This window comes from Protopterus annectens, chromosome 1.part1 (genome assembly GCF_019279795.1).
Source record: "Protopterus annectens isolate FY-2018-M chromosome 1.part1, PAN1.0, whole genome shotgun sequence".
Classification (NCBI taxonomy): domain Eukaryota; kingdom Metazoa; phylum Chordata; order Ceratodontiformes; family Protopteridae; genus Protopterus; species Protopterus annectens.
In genome coordinates this window covers 122,239,060-122,255,978 of record NC_056726.1, presented here as the reverse complement: position 1 = coordinate 122,255,978, position 16,919 = coordinate 122,239,060, and positions in this window count along the sequence as shown.

The window sequence follows — 16,919 nt, the reverse complement described above, 5'->3', positions numbered from 1 at the left end:
GCCTCTGAATAGGGTAGGTTTCTTGGGTGCTGTATCCCACCTGGAAGAAATAAACAGTGAAACACACCATAGCACCTAATACAGTTGTCAACAGTATGGACAGAAATTGCACATCAAAAGTGGATATTTGTTGCCAACACTCACAACTACACCCTACCCCTGTAATCTATCAGCACAAATATTAGCTGGCATTGCACTCCAGTCCCTGATGTGTCATATTCCCCCAGATGATGGACAGTTAATTGCATAAACCTCTACTCCCCATTCATTTCTGTGTAGAGGGATGACAGTGGCCATCTTCCATGTGGATGGGGTGTGGATGTTGCCGAGGCTGTGTTTGACTACAGTGTGTGATGGAACTGTGAGCACATGCCTGTGTTCATGTAGGATGCAGACAGGGATTGTTATTAGGCCCCATGGAGACTTGCTGTTGTTGCCTTTCAGTAGGCAATATGTACCTACTCACCACTGATGAGGGGAGGGGTGCGATTGATGTGCAGATCTCCCTATATGGATGGGGGGACAGGGGGGAGATGTTCACACCTAACCTGTCTGATGCAGGTTGCCTATAGCCATGGCATGTGTGTACAAGGTGGGATTTACCACCAGTACAGGGTGAATTGTGTTGTTGCCTCTGAGACTGAAAACATATGTGGAGACACCCTTGTGACTGGCCTTGGCAGTATGGATATGTTTAATTTGCAGTCATAGTTAGCCTTACAGGGAGTCACCTGTGACATTACATGCTTGTTCAGATAGAGGTGGACATGCTTCCAAGTCATTGCCTGCACCTATGTGGCCTTGTACAGCTAATATAGAAACCTATTATGTGGTTTGTGTATTGCTGCTGTCCACCAAAGGGGATTACTCTACCTTGGTGGAGGCAGGTTTTACAGGTCAGGTATTGCTGAGTCCATACAGTTACAATGAATATATAAGTTTACACAACCCTGTTACAATGCCTGGTTTTTGTGCTATTCTAACATGACACTACAATAACTAATTTCAAAACAATTCCCACCTTTAATGTGACCTATAGCCTGTACAATTCCATTGAAAACATAACAATTTGTTATGGGAAAATATATGCAAATTAAAATCAGTACAATAAGCTGGTTGCATGAGTGTGCACACCCTTAAACAGATACTTTGTGGAAGCATCTGTTGAGATAATGACAGCATTCAGTCATCTTAGGTTGGAGTCTATCATCATCCACATCTTTACTTGGTAATGGTTGCCGTGTCTTCCTTGCAACAATGCTACAAATATGTCAATTTGTGAGGGCCTCTCTTGTGCACAGCCCTATTCAAGGCAACCTACAGATTTTCTATTGGATGTAGGTCTGGTCACTGGCTGGCACATTCCCAAACTGTAATTTTCATCTGGTGAAGCCATTCCTTTGTTGATTTGGATGTATGCTTGGGGTCATTGTCATGTTAACAGGTAAAATCCCTCTTCCATCTTCAGATTTCTAGCAGATGACGGAAGGTTTAGGGACAAAATTGATTGCTATTTAGAACTTTTCATAATTCCCTCCACCTTGACTAGAGGCCCAGTTCCAGCTTATGAAAAGCAACTCTACAGCATGATACTGCCAACACCATACTTCACCAGGGGTGTTCTTTTGGTGATTCAAAGTGTTGTTTTGGGCCAAACATACCTCTTGGAATTGTGGGTCAAAGGTTTAACCTTGGTGTCATCAGACTATGACACATTGTCCAACATGCTTTTGGGAGACTTGATGTACTGTTTGGCAATATTTGTCCAGCCAAGCACATTTTTATGTGTAAGAAAAGGCTTCCATCTAGCAACCCTACCCCATAGGGCAGACATATGGGGAATACAGAAGATTGCTGTCATATGTGTACACGCCCAATACTTGGCAGGCATTCCTGCAGCTCGTTCAGTGGTGCTGTATGTCTCCTGGCAACCTCTATGGCCAGTTGTCATCTTGTCATTTGATCCATTTTAGATGGATGTCCAGGTGTTTGCAGTGTCACTGTTGTCCCATATCCACTCCACTGTCTGATGACGGTCTGCACTGTATTCCATAGTATATCCAATGTTGTAGACACTTTCTACTCCTCTTCTGACTGATACCTTTCCACAATAAGATCCCTTTGATTCTTTGTAAGCTCTCTGCAAAACATGTCTTTTGCTGTAGCAGGCAACTGGGTAAATGTCAAATAAATCCTATTAGGACAGTTGAACATTATTTGGGGTTAATCAGAGTCTCGTTAATTGATGGCATGTATGTACCAAAAAGAGAACGCTGTGATTACTGCAAGAGGTGCATCAACCAAGTAGTGGTTTATGTGTGTGCACATGCATGCAACCAGCTTATAGTATGTTTTTGTTTTTCTCCCCTAACAGATTTGTTTGTTTTTCAATAGAATTGTACAGGTTATGGGTCACATTCAAGGTGGGAAACATTTTGAAATGATTTTCTGTGGTCTCCTTTTTGTATAGTACACAAACCTGGCATTTCAACAGGGTTGTGTACACTCTTGATATCCACTGTATGTAGGCATTCATATAGCTGTTTGTGGTAGACATGGACACAGGGTCATAACACAGTTGCACACTTCTCCGATTACAACCTGATAATCATGCCTGTTCTACTACCCATATCATTGTCATGGCAATGCAACAACCAGTACCTATAAACATTTATGTCTGCTGTATGCACTGAAACTAATATTACACAAAAGTACAACATGCACAACTTATTTACATACATAGATAAGTAAGTTGATTGCACAGCAGGCTTTACTATCACAGTGCTAACCTGAAGGTTGTCCCACATTCATAACTAGGCTATTATGTTATGATGTCATTGTTAACAAATGTGACAATGGTTTGCTTAACATAACACAACTCTATGTGTAAATGACTACAGATATCAGGCACACGTGCTTATAACACTGTACAGTTGAATGGTATGAACTCACTATATCACATGCATTTCAACACACACTTCTACAACAGTACTTAACTATGCATATGGTCTGTATAGGTCTATTAGATTTACAAGACAAACATGTGTATCATAGTTATATTCACAGGTAACATATGGATATGTACAACATCCCAGTAGCTGGCCTAGCAATGGCACAGTCAGTGGTGTTTGACAGACACACTAGTAGCTGTCAAATGTCAGCTGTCCTTTCCTGGGGTGAGTCAGGGGTCTCAGCTGTGATCTATGTCACTGCAGACAGAGCCACATGCTATGGACATTGGTGCTATTCAGCAGTACATCAGTACAGCAAGTCTTGTTGAAACATATTCTTTCAAACTCTTGCTTTCCATTATTGCAAACCACCTACTGCATTCAATTAAATGCTTATGGTTTCACATACCTTTTTTTTGGAAAGTAGATTTGGTGATATACTCTTTCTGTGCCTTGCAGTCAGTCAGTTTTGTTAGGTTGTACTCCTGTGTACGACAGAGCTGGTTTGAATAGGTGGCAGCTTGACTTTTGTAGGTAATGCTCATGACCATGTGATGGTCTGTGCACCAGTTGGTGGCCCCAGTTGCTAATTGCATGCAGAGCAGCTGTGTAGTTATTCCAATAGCCAACATCAGGGCAACACACTCCTATAATTGAGTACTACATGTGGGCATTGGCCCTTTACCTTCTCTTTGGGAAAGATGTCCTGGAGGTGTGTAAGCTAATACCTCTTACAACAAGACATGTAGAGACAAGCCAACTAAATGGTGGAGAAGGTTCAAGACTTAGGAGCAGAATGTGAGTATTGCTGTTATATGGTTTGAATACTGCTAGTTTCACAGGGTTTGTCTGAACATGCTACTTTTGTATAGGTTTCAGTCTGACAAAGGTCTGTGTCTGCATAGCTCTCAACTGTATGGCTATCCACATAATGGCCAGAGGTTTGCCTATTATGTTTGGTCTCTTCCCCAGAGAGGTGTTGTTCTTGGCAAATCAGTAGCATACTCTGGTAATTGCAGTCAGTAAATGCTAACATCCATTTGTGTTTCTGCCTTGATATCCCACAGAAAATATATGTTACAACAAACCGTGTAACACCAGCAACTTTCTCGGTGTATAACAGCAATATTCCAAGTATGGCCATGATTTTGGGCCTATGTCCCCCAATTATGTCAGGCTTTGTCCAGATGTCATGCAGTAAGAGGTTGATAAGTATGGTCTGTCATTATTTAGCACTGTCATTCCTGCTGAGGGCAAAGGCTGGACAACATGTGGAACTCTACATTCAAGAGGTTAGTGTATAGAGAATGCTCTTAGATGCCTTTGTAACATATTTTATGTGGGGGAGAGTAAGAAGTGTCTTAAAACTGGGCTGTTAGTAAATGTGAGAGATATTACTGATAAGAAAGAAGACAGTTCTATAGCTGTACATTTTTATAAATCTCACCATGGGGACAGTAGTGGGTTACAAGGTACTGTTTTTGAAAAAGTCTGTTTCTCAGTTTGATCAAACAGTCATAACAGAATAATTGTTACGTACAGAATCAATTTATATTTTTAAATGTGATACTTTATCCCCCAGAGGGTTAAATGAGTAGTTTAATTGGAGGTTGAGTATTTAAATAGGTAATTATATGTCTTAATTGCTTCTTGTGTGTAAGGCAAGCATTTATTGTAATGTCTTATGCCTTGAAGGCTTTGGCCAAGACATCGGAGTATAATAAACTTGTGTGAATTACTGGCTGGTTGTTTTTCTCTTTACTATCTTCAGTCATGTTAGTTTATTTGCTAAGGGGTAGTTGTATGTCTGACAATTGTGTATGGCCTATCATGTTTTTGTAGCAGTGTATGTTTACTTATTATTTGGAGCAGGGGGGTTAGATGTCAATGGCATGGGTCCTTTTGTATCCAACTGTGCATGCTGCCCCAGTTATGGGTGGTCTATCAGCAGCATATGTTTGTATGGGCATTTTGAGACATGTATGCATATATATATATATATATATATATATATATATATATATATATATATATATATATATATATGTATATATTTTTTATGAACACACACTCACACACACATAGACACACACACACACACACACACACACACACACACACATATATATATATATATATATATATATATATATATATATATATATATATATATATATATACACCTCAGTATTTATTGGTAATATATCTACATACTGTTATACATATAATATATATATATATGTATCTCCATACAGATCTATCTATCTCTCTCTATATGTGTATGTTTCTTTTCATACATATCTTTGTAGATACCAATTACTCCTGATTGTACGTTTCTTCCCTATTGTAAAGTGGCTGTAATGCATGGTATGTTTGAAAAAGCATCAATCATTTAAGCAGCTCAGATGGCTTAGTGGTAAATTGTTGTTGTTATGATGTTATGGGTCCTGGGTTCAAGACCTGCAAGGGCTGTTTATTTTGCTGCTGGCAGAACAGAGGCTGATGGAAACAGAGTGATTAAAGCACTTTTAAGCAGTTGTAAGTGGGTTTGCATGACAGTAAGCCGTGCTAACATACGGATAAATGAATAAGCACTTAACCAATTTAGGCTTCGCTTAACGATGCTTACCAGTGCGAAAATACACTCAGCTGAGCTAACTGCCTTCACGTTTGAGCAATGCTTACACATGTTAAGCATAGTTCAGCCCTGGTAACCATTGCTTACATGCCAGTCTTATAAAATAGCAGAATAATGACATTGTTTAGTAATTGTATTTGATTTCCTTTACATAACATGCTCCTATCTGCTGTCATTACAGTAGCAAGGGGTGCAACTATACTGCATGGGAAACTTGTGTATACATGGGTAGCATCACATGTTATATGCACTCATGCTTGCATGTTATACCAGCTACAGTACACTGGTTGACAAAAATAATTTAACACATATTGTATTATTGAGTTAGTACTTTTAACACTGCTTTTCCATGTAACATTTGGTGCTCGAACTATGCACCCCTGCATGCAAAGCTGGGACTCTGAGTAGTACACTATCTTGTTCTTGGGGATTGAGCTGTATGTTTTGATGTATCTCCTGTTGGATATTAATATTATATTATTATATTAACTGTAGAGTACTGTGTTTTTTGGCCATGTCATTGAGGACTGCTGTCATGTAGTAATGGCATACATTTCAGTTTCAGACGTCTATCCTTCAGAACATTCATCCTAAAGCATAACCTGTTTGCTATCTACTTTCTCTGTCTGTCCTCTGTGCAGATGGGATGACACCAGTGCTCAGGCTGTGGTAGACTACACTGCAGAATGGGTTTGAAAAGCCATGGCTGTATTCATGTAGGATGCAGCCAGAAAGGGTATTAGGACTATGGAGACCTCCATGTCTTGCCTTTGAGAGGGCATTACAGACCTATGTGAGGGACATTGCAGAGGTGGTGGGCTTCAGATTCACAGACAGTAGGTGGGAATACTTCACAGGACAGGACATTTGGAGACAGCCCAACAACATGGGTGGACATATCTCCAGAAATGTGAACAGATTCTATGTCATCAGTGTTGTTATACTTATGGGGGGTTGATAGATTATCAGGGTTTGTGTGGACATGCATTTACTGAGTGACTTCATGTCTGACAGTGATATGTCTCTGACATACCTCTCCACTGGCGTGCTGTCCACAGCCTGGCCATATGTTTGCCTGTTATGTTTTGTTTGTTCCCCAGACAGTTGTTGTCCTTGGAAAATCAGTCAGTGACTCTGGAGAATACAGTCAGTAAATACTAACATCCATTCATATTACTGACTTCATATTCCTCATAAAGGATATGTTACAACAAACCCTGTTGGATCAGCAACTGTATCAATTTACAGCAATCTGTCCAGTCTACACCTCTGTTTGTGCCTCTGTCCCATAATGATGTCAGGCTTTGTCCACATGTCATGCACTATGAGGCTCAGAATTATTTAGTATAATTATTTCTTGCCTTCATTTCTGCTACCATGCCAGTGATGTTGTAGACCCACAGACATGTTACAGGGAAGAGGCCATAGATATGAGTCCTGAGACTGTACATTCTGAGGTGAACTGTACATTTGCGAGGTCTGTGTATGTCTGGCCATTGTTAACAGACTGTCAGGATTGTGTAGACATGTCATGTGTACATGTTATTTGGGATTTGTATGGATGGGGTAAATGTAAGTGTCATGACTCCCTTTTTATCTGACTGTGCATGCTGCTCCAGTTTCTGCTGGTCTGTTGGCTGTATGTGTTTGTAAGGGCAGACTGGGACATGTCCTGTACCATGGTCAGGATTCAGACTAACCTGTGAATTGGGCGAGTATATGTAGGAGTAGTGTGTGAGTGGCAAACGATGTATTTGTTCACACAGTCCATATACTCTACTGTTCACTTGACTTACTGGTATGTGACTGTGACTGTGGTGAAATTGGTTGTGGGTATGCACTTTCACACTGGTGTCTGTTTTTCAGTGCTGTTACATCCCTGTAGTGCCTGATATATTTGCAAATACATGTGTAATTCCCCATAGCAGATTTGCTATTTCAATTACTTGTGCTATTTCAGTTAATATATGTTAGAGCAGAATGAAGGTGTTACTGCAGCAACTGTGTCAGATTATCTACGCCAGTATTTCAGATATGTCCCGATTTTCAAGGCTTGTCAGCCTTGGCCCAGATTCATTGCATTAAGGGGTTCTGAGCATACCTCTCAACTGGCTGGATTGTTTCAAGATGTCCAGGTTTATTGCTCATATTTCTGGTCTGTTTTACAGATTAGTGTCATTTCTCTGGTAAATCACTATGACGATATGGGGATTTTTGTCAGTAAATGATGACATACATTTCATTTTCAGACCTCACAGCCGTCAGAATATTTATGCTGAAACAAACTGTGTTACTCTGGCAACTTTCTACAATTATAAGGGCAATATTTAAAAGAAGTCCCTAGTTTGGGCCAATTGTTCCCCCCATTTTGACAGCCTTTGGACAGATTTATTGCACTAAGAGGTTGAGAGGTATGATTCTGAGATATAACTCCACTACATGTTCTGAGCACATATATGTATATATCTATATATGTATATATATATATATATATATATATATATATATATATATATTTGCATATGTGTGTGTGTGAGTGTGTGTGTGTGTGTGTGTCTGTGTGTGTGTGTGTGTGTGTGTGTGTGTGTGTGTGTGTGTGTGTGTGTGTGTGTGTGTGTGTGTATATATATATATATATATATATATATATATATATATATATATATATATATTTATATATATAGGTTCATAGGTTCATAGGTGTGTACTAGGCTAATGGGCCTGGAGCCCGTAGAAGCCTAGCCCATAGAATTACCCTGGCATCGTGCCACCCAACTTTAGCTCCCAGTGTCTCTGTTGGGTGGAGTCACTGGAATGATCCCCAGGGTGGAATTTCTATTTCCCATCCACTCATCAAGATTTCTCTTGAAGAGGGCCAGTGAGGTGCTCTGCTTGACATGTATGGCAAGTGTATTCCATAACATGGGCACTATCTGGGTTATGAACCTGTCCCTCCAGCATGTAGTGCTGTGATTGTGATAATGAGGTTGAGGTATGTACAGTGTGTGTTACGAAGGGATTGGGATTTCTCTAGATGTAACATTTCTAAAAGAGCTGGGTCAGACATGGCTTTGTAAGTCAAGCAGAGATCATCTCTAAGTAGGTGATATGAGAAAGAGAATAGTTGGAGTTTTTGGAGTCTGTCCATATAGGACAAGTGTTTAAGGCCTAGAATCCTGTTTGTGAGGTACTTTTGCAGCCTCTTCGGTTGTTGCAGGTGTCTAGTGTGGTACATGCCAAATGGGGCATTGTACTCAATGACTGGCCTAATGAGCGCAGAATAGAGGGAGGCAATGACCTCTTTCTTCCTGGATGAAAAGCCTTAGTAATGAGATGTGCCGCACAGAAAGACTTTCTGACCACAGTGGTAATGTGATGGTCAAAGGAAAGGTTGCTGTCAACCTGTGTTCCCAGATCTCTTATAACGCCTTCTGTGTTCAGGGGACTACCATCAATGTGGTAAGTCATGGGAACCGGGTTTCTCCCAAAGGGGATGATGATATATTTTTTGTCATTGAGCTTATGGCCATGTTTCTGACACCAGTCGTTGGACTCTGTGAGGCCTTTCTGTGGGATATCAACATGACTTGTGGAGTTAATAATACCTCCAAACTTGCATTGGTCTGCAAACATTGTCAGCCAGAGTTTCTTCGTGTTGCCTTGGACTTCAGAGAAGTAGATACCAAACAGGATAGGACCCAGGACCGAACCCTATGGGACTCCACTTGTGACTGGTTAGCAGTCTTGGGGTCAACTACTTTCACACTGTGGGTTCTATCTCTGAGCCAGTTTGCAACCCACCTAGTGATATAGGGGTTGATGCCTAGCTTAGTGAGTTTTTTCATGATTCCTGAGTGGGGAATGGTATCAAAGGCCTTGGCCAGATCCAGGTAGGCTGTATGAAACACCTTGCCTTCATGCACAGCTCTGGTGACTGACTCAAAAAAGTCAACCAGAATAAGCAGGCATGACCTACCCTTCACAAAACCAAACTGTGTGTGATCCAGAGTCAGTAGATTTCCTATATCCATGTTTATTAGGTCCATGATGATGCATTCCATAGCTTTGCATAACAGACTCATCAGCCTAATGGGGAGATAGTTCCCAGGGTCTGTAGTCTCTCCTCCTTTGTGGGGATGGATGACTGTAGCAGTGTGCCATTTGTAAGGGACATGAGGCTGTGATTGAACAGGGCACACAGGTGAGGTGCCAGTTCACACTGTAGTTCCTGTAGAACACAGCCAGGGATATTTTCAGGTCCCATAGATGCTGTATTCTTGGCCTTTGACAGTGCAGTTTTAACCTGTGCCGCAGTAATACTGGGTGCCTGGCAATCTACTGGTATTGTGATTAGTCCTTCAGGGGGGAGAGAAGTGTAAAGTCGGCACTAAATCTGTCGGCCAGTATACTGGCAATATCTGTTGGCTCAGTATAGGAGGTACCATTTTGCAGTAGCTCAGAGCAAATCTGGGTATTGCCAGGGAGATTTTTTACATAACTGTAGAAGGCCTTGTGGTTGTCTTTGCTATCTTCTGCAATTCTGTTTTCTAGCTAGCTTTGGAGGATTTGATGAGGGATCTCAACTTTTTTGTTGAGGCTGGTAAGGGAGATTTTCCAGTCCTGGGACTTCACCTTATTCCTTCTGTTGTAGAGTTTGTTTATGGCAGGGGACCACAAGATTGGCTTCCTTTTTTTGGAGGACAGCATCTTGGTTCTATTGGGTATGGCGGAATCCATGCATTTGTGTACGTGTTCATACATTGCAATGGTGTATGATTCGGCAGTCATTAAACAATTCTCCATTTTCATGGGTGCTGTGAAGTTAGGCAGCTCTGTTTTTAGGAGTTCAAAGTTACCTTTAGAAATGTTTTTCATGGTGGCTACCTTTGTGGGGGGTGGGGTGGGATAGATGTGGGTTTCCAAGGTGATTAGTTTGTAGTCAGATCTAACCAGGGAGGAGTTGATTACTGGTGCAACAGTCGCCCCATGTTAGTAATGACCAAGTCAAGAATGTTGCAACCTGTAGTGGGGGTAAGAACGAGCTGGTCCAAGCCATTGGAATTAATGAATTCCAGGAAAAGTTGGGCAAGTGCACTGGTACATGATGTAGCTTTCCCAGTTAATGAAGGGGCAATTGAAGTCAACCAATATGACAGTGTTAGGTTACACCCTAACATTCTCCAGGGTGATTAGGAACATGGAGAGTGAGTGTTGGGACATGGTTGGGGACCTATAGCAGACTACAACCTGAATCACTGTCTTACCCAATGTTAGCTGCATCTGCAGTGTCTCTGATGTGTTATGTTGGGCTACCAGTCAGGAAGTGTGTGCATCCTTTATGAATATGGAAATACCACCACATTTGAAGCTTCAGTCCAAGTTCTAGGGCCATTAGGTGTGGAATAAGTTATAGCCTGGTAGTGCAGGGGTGCTTTCTGTTGCCTTGAACCAGGTCTCTGTTACAGCACAAATGTTGATGTTCTCCATTTTAAGGAGCACTTCCAGTGAGTGCATTTTCAGATTTAGACTTATAGCATTGAGTAGCATGACCCTTAGGTTGCATTTGTTTGTAGCTACAATATATTTATTTATATTTATGTCTGTACACACACACACACACACACAGACACACACACACACACACACACACACACACACACACACACATATATATATATATATATATATATATATTTATATATATAGGTATACATGCATTTAGTCACTGAAACAATCTCCTGAATGTTAGTTTTTCTGAACCGGAATGTCAAATTTTAAAGTAGCGAACAGTCGGAATGTCACACGAAACACCAAATGTGAAATTTCCGACCACTCTATCACCTAAACAAGTGCTACCATTGGTCAAAAAGGAGAGGATATTGTGTGGTTCGTCTATATCTGGTTCGGACATATGAGAACCTGTTGCATTGCTTTCAACATTTGGTACGTCGACAAGGTAACGGACAGCTAAATGCATGTATACCATATACATATATATATATATATATATATATATATATATTGTATAGATTTTTCGACATATATGCATCTCCATAGATATATACATGTATACCAGCTTGGATTCGTGAAGGGCTGATCTTGTCTCCTGAACCTGATTGACTTCTTTGAATCAGCCTCCAGAGCTGTGGACGAGGGTAAGGTGGTCCACACAGGCTATCTGGGCTTCACCAAGGCCTTTGACACCATCTCCCACTCTAAAATCATAGATAAACTTACTAAGCTGGGCAATAATCCCTACATCACTTGATGGGTTGCCAACTGGCTTACTGACAGAACCCACACTGTAAAAGTAGCCAACTGCAAATCCAGCTCCAGACAAGTGACAAGTGGAGTACTCAGGGTTCAGTCCTGGCACTGCTCTTGTTTGGCATCTACTTCTCTGAAGTGCAGGCCAACACTAAGGGACTCTGGCTAACAAAGTTTGCAGATGTCTGCAAACTGGGAGCCATTATTGAATCCCCAAATGATGTGGATATTCTAAAAAAGGCCTTACAGAAACAGATGCTTGGTGCCAGAGCCATGGGCTCAAGCTCAATGCCAAGAAATGTATAGTTAGCCCATTTGGGAAAAAACATGTACCCATGAATTAACACATAGGTGGCAGTACACTAAACATCGAAAGTGTGATGAGAGACTTAGGGACATAGGTGGACAGTGGTCTCACCTTCGATAACCACATCGCCACAACAGTCAGAAAATCCTTCTATGTGGCACACCTCATCACTAAGGGCTTTTCATTCAGAAAAAAGGAGGTCATTGTTCCACTGTACTCATCCCTCATTAGATCCATTATAGAATACAAAGCCCCGTTTGCTATGTACCTCTCAAGACATCTGCAACAACTGGAAAGCCTGCAGAAATATCTCCCTAAAAGAAACACAGGCCTAAAGCAGATACCCTATGCTGACCATGTAAAAAACATCACTCTATACTCTGTCATATATCGTCTACTCAGAGGCAATCTCTGCTTAACATACAAGGCCATATCAAACCCAGAGCTGTTGTACATGCTACACTTAAAGAAATCCAATCTCTCAGAGCCACATTCTCCAGGGTTCTAAACCTTGCCATCACAATGAACAAAACATGCTGGAGGGATAGGTTCCTGACTGAGAGACTCTCCAGACTCTGGTATAGACTGCCCATACAGGTCAAGCAGAGCGCCTCTTTAGCCCTCTTCAAAAGGAACCTTGACGATTGGATGGGAGATAGGAAATTCACCCCGGGGATCATGTCAATCACCCTGCTAGACAGCGGTCCATGGAAGCAAATATTGTGGGGAGAAATAGCCAGGGAATTGTTATGGCTAGGCTTGTATAGGCACTAGGGCTGATAGTCTAGACCAACCTATAAACCTATGAACCTATATATAGAAAACCTGACTGATTCTACAGAATATTTTCCCTACTGTTGAATAACTCTACTGACTGATATGTTTGAAGAAGCATCAGTATTTTCTAGAACTCCTATGGTATAGTGGTATGTTACACTGACAGTGGTGTATAGGAGCCCTCTGTTCAGGACTTGTTATTTTGTTGCAAAGCAGAACAGTGGCTACTGGAGAAATTGGGATAAGGGCAATATTTAAAATAGGTCCCTAGTTTGGGTCAATTGACCCTCCTGAACCATTTTGACAGATTTGTTGCAGTAAAAGGTTGGGGGTATGGTTCTGAGCTACGACTCCACTACATGTTATGAGTACATATATATGTATGTGTGTGTGTGTGTGTGTGTATATATATATATATATATATATATATATATACATACATACATTTATATATATATTTATGTGTACAGGTTGGGGGTATGGGCCTGAGGTATGACTCCACTACATGTTATGAGTACATAAATATCTATCTACATATATATATATATATATATATATATATATATATATATATATATATATATATATATATATATATATATATATATATATATATATATATATATATATATATATATATATATATATTATATATATATATATATATATATTTATGTATACATGCATATATATATATATATATATATATATATATATATGTATATAATATATTTACATTTATATATATATAGTATGTATTTATTTACTTTTCTATATATATCTGTAGTATATATGCATATATATATATATATATATATATATATATATATATATATATATATATATATATATATATGTATATATGAAAAACAGAAATGTCCCTGATAAATGCTCAAACCAAACCCAAATGGAAGGATGCACTATGAAGCTGGTAACATACACAATGTTCAAACACAGTATAAATCCAGTCAATGTTCAAAAACAGTATGGATAAAGTCAATTAAATCCAATCGACAAAGTAACCATAAACGAAAATCCTCATAAGTTAAATGGAGACTTTAATGTAGATAAAATGTAAACGCTTTCGCGGACGTTAGCTCCGCTTCATCAGACATATTAAAAAACATATAAAAGTTACTTTAAATACATTTCAGACCATGTGACCAAATACGTTAAATCAATTAATCATTTAAGTCACTGAGTTTAAAACTGCACTCAAAGGTATGTAATATCCATTAATAAAATTCTAAAACAATGTATACGAAACTTGTAGAAATGCCTCTAACGTAAGTCAAAGATCAAAAATTAACGCACCTTTGAAATTTCTTTTGTATCTAAAACACATGAGTGTGTGCATACACAGCATAACCTGTTATCCAAGTCGTGCTTACGTAACCCACTATTTGCGTCTTACTTACGCTACGTAAAAAATACACAAATACCGTGTATTAAACATCCCTTTAGAATAAACAAACAAAATTGTTTAAAATTCAAATATATACTTGAAATAGTCATATAATATCCCTATAGTGGATCAAAGGTATAAATTAAATGCACCACCAAAATTTAATTACCTGCGTGATATAAGCACGCGAGTGCAACAAACATAATGTAACTTGTTGCATAAATCTCGCTTTTCTAATCTACTAATACTTATACGTATAATAATATGAAGTATAAATCTTTACATTATATTGATAAAACCTTATAACTGTACAACATAACTTACTGCATAAATCTCATTTTTGTGATTGACTGATAGTGTTTACACATATTTATAAACATATAGTGTGTGGATCTTTGCATAGTATTAATGAAACCTTATGACTACACTCACTAACAAATAAATAAAATTACTCAATTACTCATCAATTACAGGAATGTACAACAGTCTGAATCTTTGTCTCTCAGTCGTAAAAGTACTTTTATACCTCCAAACAATATTGAAATTGATATGTTTGAAAAACTATGTGAAAAATGTATACGTGGATTGGTTTTGAACAAAAGCAATGACAACAAAAATTCAAATAAAAGTACAGTCAGCCATAATTTGAGCAAGGGAGAAAATCAACATTTGCGGTCTTTGGCTATGGATAAAAAACTTAGAATTATGATCCCAGATAAGGGAGGGGGTATAGTTATCATGCATCATATCGATTATGTAGCCAGGATGGAGCAGTTATTAAATGAAGAATCCACATATGTAAGGACATCTAGACATGAAGTGAACAGGGCATATTCCTGGATAGATATAATTTTATCACAGGAACATTTAGAAGGACGTATTACTGACAAGGAAAAATAATTCTTAACTGTGGAAAAATGGGGTTTACCAACGGTTTTTGGTATTCCTAAAGCCAATAAATCAATTTCCAATCCTCCTTTTAGGCCAATAGTGTCTGCGAGGGGTTCAAAAACTGAACCCCTATCAGCTTGGATTGATAACAAATTGAAATACCTGTTAAATAAGGTTGACCATGTTATAAAGGATTCATGGCATTGTTTGAGCAGGTTGGCTAGATTTAGGAATTTAGAAGAATTTGACTATAGTTTTTTGGCAACTGATGTTGTCAATTTGTTTTCCGTGATCCCACATGAAAAGAGTACTGAAATGTTTTGGAAGAGTATTGTTAGTTTGGGGGTAATGGATAAGACAACTCTTGAATTATTGGTTGATTTCATGGAGACTGTCTTAAAGAACAATTTTCTTACATTTGAAGGTGAAATCTTTCATCAGATAGCTGGTGTTGCGATGGGGGCCAAATGTGCCCCCATTTTCGCCAACCTTGTACTATTAGACTGGGAAAAAGAATGTATTTTTAAAACGTGTTATAATGAAAGAATTTTGTCCTATAGTAGATTTCTTGATGAAATCCTTATTCTGTGGAAGGGGGATGAGCAGGAAGCTAATGAATATCTGGAATATCTTAACAGAACCACTGATTACCTTAAATTTACTAGTACCTGGGATAAAAAACAGATAAATTATTTGGACATTTGTTTAACAAAGAATGTTAACATTTTACATAGTATTATTTACACGAAGGCTTCCTATTCGAACACCTTGTTGTATTTCACCAACAACCATCCACACTTCTAAAAACGAAGTGTGGTGAAAGGACAGATTTTAAGGATGTCAAGACTTACTAGTAACAATGAATTGTTCCACAGGGAAATTTACAATTTAATTGGAATGTTTTTGGAAAGGGGGTACCCCTTAAAATTATTAATAAACATCAAAAAGGAAGTTATTAGAAAGAGGGAATCAACTTTTACACCAATTTTATTGTCCAACTGGCAGCCTAAAAGTAAAGATATGATTCAAGGCAGTAGTAAGACCAACGCCATGGTTTTAGAATATAATGGGGCTAGTTCAAAAGTCGTAGATATTGTTAATCAGTGTTGGGAACTTTGTTTCCAAAAGGAGATGTTAGCTATTCTAGGATCAAAACTACAGGTATTTTTAGTAGGGGAAGGAATGTTAAAAACATTTTTGAAAAGAAAAGTAACATTCCAATGTATAAATGCTGTATGTCCAAATGTGGAAGTTGTAATTTATGTAGGTATATAAACAATGGTCCCTATGTTTACATTCAAAGGAATGATATTTTTATTCAATGTCCTGGCAGATGCAATTGCTGTACTACACATGTTGTGTACATGGCCGCTTGTTTATCCTGTCCCTGCTTCTATGTAGGTAAAACTATTCGGAGGTTAAGGGACAGGATAAGTGAACATGTCAGGGCTATAAAGAACAAGGACATTCACAACACCCTTTATATACATTCAGATAAATGCACAAAATTTAAAAAGTTTGTATTTTGTGTGATAGTCAGGGTTTCCACTGATGGGCAAGGAGGTGATATGAATTTAAAGTTGGAAAGTAAAGAATCCCTCTGGCAATTAAGGTTAAATGCATCTGTGGACCCTGGTTTGAATGATTTTATTTCCATTAAGCCATTTTTGTAAATTAGGCATA